This window comes from Ursus arctos, unplaced genomic scaffold (genome assembly GCF_023065955.2).
Source record: "Ursus arctos isolate Adak ecotype North America unplaced genomic scaffold, UrsArc2.0 scaffold_31, whole genome shotgun sequence".
NCBI lineage: Eukaryota > Metazoa > Chordata > Mammalia > Carnivora > Ursidae > Ursus > Ursus arctos.
This window is the reverse complement of record NW_026622997.1, coordinates 17,753,208-17,757,299: the sequence shown is the minus strand read 5'-3', so window position 1 is coordinate 17,757,299 and position 4,092 is coordinate 17,753,208. Positions and strand designations below refer to the sequence as shown.

At 38.1% G+C, this 4,092-nt stretch overlaps 1 pseudogene; it reads left to right on the top strand.

The window, feature by feature from the left end:
* Nucleotides 1–2,238: 2,238 nt before the first annotated feature.
* Nucleotides 2,239–3,022, top strand: LOC113264475 (rRNA-processing protein FCF1 homolog; annotated as a pseudogene).
* The last annotated feature ends 1,070 nt before the right edge of the window (nucleotides 3,023–4,092 follow it).

Sequence of the window (4,092 nt, the reverse complement as noted above, 5' to 3'; positions counted from 1 at the left end):
GAGCCCCGCATCAGGCTCCCTGCTCAGTGGGGAGTCTGTTTCTCCTTCTCCTTCTGCCCCTCCCCCTGCTTGTGCATTCTCTCTCTCTCTCAAATAAATAAAATCTTTAAAAATAAATATATATATATATACATATATATATATAAATTAGATTATATCTGTTGCCTGTTCGATAGTTTTCTGTTAAGTACAGATTAAAATCCAAACTCCATATAGCAAGGCACTATGGTGTGGCCTCGGCCTTCCATCCAGTCCCTCCTTGAACCACTGTCCACACTGCCTTCCTATCACATATGCCTTTGTTAAGTTCCGTGAACAGTTCAAGCTTTTTCCTGCTTTAGGCTATGTCCTTGATGTGAAATGCCCTTGCCGAGCTCATTCTCTCTTACAGATCTCAACTTCAGTATAGTCTTCAAGGAGCACCTCCCTATTTACCTCATTTTTAAAATTCCTTACCATTTATTTTCTATTATAGCACTGTTTTCTTTCTTCAACAATCTTCCACAAGCCAATTTAACTAATTAATCTGTTTGCCTGCCCTCAATCTCTATTACTGGAATGTAGTTTCTAAGAATACAAGAGTCTTTGATACGTTGTTTCCCACTAGAGCACAAGCACCTATCAGAAGCCAGCACAGAGTCACTACTTGCCAAATAAATAAACACAATGAAGGATCTCCAAGATTCCTCCGCTCTCCACCCACCCGGGATAGTGCACCACACCCTGCGAGGGTGTGACAAAGTCAGCACTTTGTCTGATATTCTTGAATGCTATACATTTTTAATCTAGATTTTTAAATTATAAATCTAATACCCCATCATTTCCATAAAGAAATATTGAATCTGATCAGCTGACTTTCCCAAAAAATCTTTAACTATAAAATATGTATGTCAAAATATTCATAAACCATTGCATCTGGGAAGCCCTTAATATATGTTGAACAAACGAATGAATTCTTCTCTTTTTCTTCATCACTGAGAATCTGCAGTTTCGTATCTATTTGGTTACTACCAGCTTGAGGTGTAGGCTCATCAAAGACGTGCATAAACACAACGTATAGAACACAATTCCTTTAGGATTGTTTCTCCGTAAATGTCTAGACATCAACCTGAGAAGGTATACGTTGTTTTTAAGACTTTATAATTTTCTCTAAATGGATCCTTATATACTTAGCAAAACAGTCATCACTACTATATCTAAATATAGCTTTCTCAAAATTATTATAGACACAAGAAAACTCAGAAAGACGTTACTTTCATAATATTACTTTAAAATAAAAACAAAGCGACGAAAATATTTTTCCTTTTCATCTCCCCCCCCCCAGTGTTTTGCTCACTTCCCATAATTCTAAAGGATGTATCATCTCTTCCCCAGTATTAAGAAAAACGTTTACAATATCTCCTACAAGGGAATATATTTATAGTTACCAAAGTCCAAGCTCTGACTCAGCAAAATGCGAACAATCCAATTGATGAAATGCTTCAAATAATAATGGGCAAAAAAGTTTATAAAGGGGAAAAAAATCACTTTCTAAATCCTACCACATTTACTATATGTCTTAATCCAAGATTGGCAAGGAGAAACAGAACTATAGTTAGATTGTATTGCATTTATTTGCCCTGAATGGCTTTTCTCAAGAGGCCTTTCAGACTCAATGTTAATGAACGTGTCACTGTGCAACACGACTGCGTAATGCAGCATTACGGACTGACATACACTCGATGGTGGAGATTAGGGTACAGTGAAAACCTGCAATGTTTTTTTGATGACATTAAAGTGATAGTTGTACAGGAAAAGCAGCACACTGTTAGGGAAGATAGTTTTATATTTATTACATATTAAGGTTAAGCTTTTGTCTTGTGTGACTGACATATAAAACACTCATATTCTCGAAAGGCAAACCCAGAAGAGCTCTGTTTTCTTTCTTATCACCAGAAAATAATTGGCTTAGGGAAGCTTTTAAGTTATGAAAAAAATAAATTCCTCTTAATTTTATGGTTGAGAGAAAAATAGAGCTCAGCTGCTGATGTCCCTGAAGATAGTCAGAATTAAGTCTGGAAAATCTTCATGGAAAGGAGGGAAAAGGGTAGTGGGACAAGCTATGTTAAAGACAGAAGTAATGTCACAGAGTAGTCTAAAGCAAAGGACAGCCAGTAGAGAGTGGGCCAGCGCAGACGGGATGTAGTGGAAGACGAAAATAAATAGCTATTAACAAGACTGCAGCGTGAAACAGGGAAGCAAGAGAAAGCAAGGACGTATGCAACCATGAAGTGAATGCTTAGTCTCAGAGACGAAAGGCTCAAAGAGAAGGAGAGATTAAAACCTCTAAAAAGAAAGAAAAGAAAGATCCCAGCACACTCAAGGAAAGAGAAGTTCCCCAACATCCGTCCTACTTATTCCTCCAATATAACACACAGCTGGGGCACCTTAGCACGTCCTGGCTGATACTAACTTTATCAACTTCTCCAATAAAGCCAAACTTGACAGTCGAAGATGGACTGTCTGTATGTCAAGTGTATCCCTTATATAACTGACTGTGTCATGGCTGAAAATGAGAAAATGGGGCAGAAGTATCGAGTGGCTCTAAGGATTGCAAAGGAGTACCGAGCACACACAAAGGAAGCAGATGACTGCTTAGTATAGAGAGAAACTCAACACAAGTGATACACTGTGGCCACAGTTGCCCAGGACCTTAAGGGAAGGATCCGGAAGATCCCTGGTGTTCCCATCATGGGCATTTCTTTTCTTTCTTTTTTTTGTTTTTTTTAAGATTTTATTTATTTAACAGAGAGAGACAGCCAGCGAGAGAGGGAACACAAGCAGGGGGAGTGGGAGAGGAAGAAGCAGGCTCATAGCGGAAGAGCCTGATGTGGGGCTCGATCCCAGAACGCCGGGATCACGCCCTGAGCCGAAGGCAGACGCTTAACAACTGCGCCACCCAGGCGCCCCCATCATGGACATTTCTAACCACGGGTACAACACCGAGCAGATGCTAGTTGATTAAGGAGCCCCTCGGTTCTAATTCTTAATAGCATACCTCTGCCTTCTTTTACCAACTTTCTCTATTCTACTTCCTACAGCAATATGCTATAGCATGAATTATTATTCCACTTACTCGTTTGCTTTGTTATAGCTGAGTATGCTTAAATACACTCACTTTCTGATGTTGTCTTGAAATTAATATTTCATATCATTTTAAAATTTGTTGCATCTTTTTATAAATCAGATGATTGCTCACAAATTAAATTAAAATAAAATAAAATAAATAGCTACTGAGATAACTTTCAGAAAGCTTTAAACTGTCTTCAAATCAAGTAATCAATCCTTTCTGCACCTGTACCAAAAACAATAAGATACCTAGGAATAAATCTAACTAGAGAGGTAAAAGATCTGTACTCTGAAAACTATGGAGCACGTATGAAAGAAATTGAACACAAAGAAATTGAAAAGCATTCCACGCTCATGGATTAGAAAAACAAACACTGGTAAAATACCTGTACTACCCAAAGTAATCTACACATTTAATGCAATCCCTATCAAAATACCACCAGCATTTTTCACAGAGCAAGCAAACAATCCTAAAATTTGTATGGAACTGCAGAAGACCCCAAATAGCCAAAGCAATCTTGAAAAAGAAAAACAAAACTGGAGGCATCACAATTCCAGACTTCAAGTTATATTACAAAGCTGTAGTCATCAAGACAATATGGTACTGGCACAAAAACAGACACATAGATCAATGGAACAGAATAGAGAACTCAGAAATGGACCCACAACTCTATGGTCAACTAATCTTTGACAAAGTAGCAAAGAATATTCAACAGAAAAAAGACAGTCTCTTCAACAAATGGTGTTGGGAAAACCAGATAGCAACATGCAGAAGAATGAAACTGGACCACTTTCTTACACCATACGCAAGAATAAATTCAAAATGGATGAAAGACCAAAATGTGACAAAGGAAACCATCAAAATCCTAGAGGAAAACAGAGGCAGGAAGTAACCTGTGTTCTAAGATCTCAGCCATAGCAACTTCTTACTAGATATGTCACCAGAGGCATGGGAAACAAAAGCAAAAGTGAACCATTGGGACT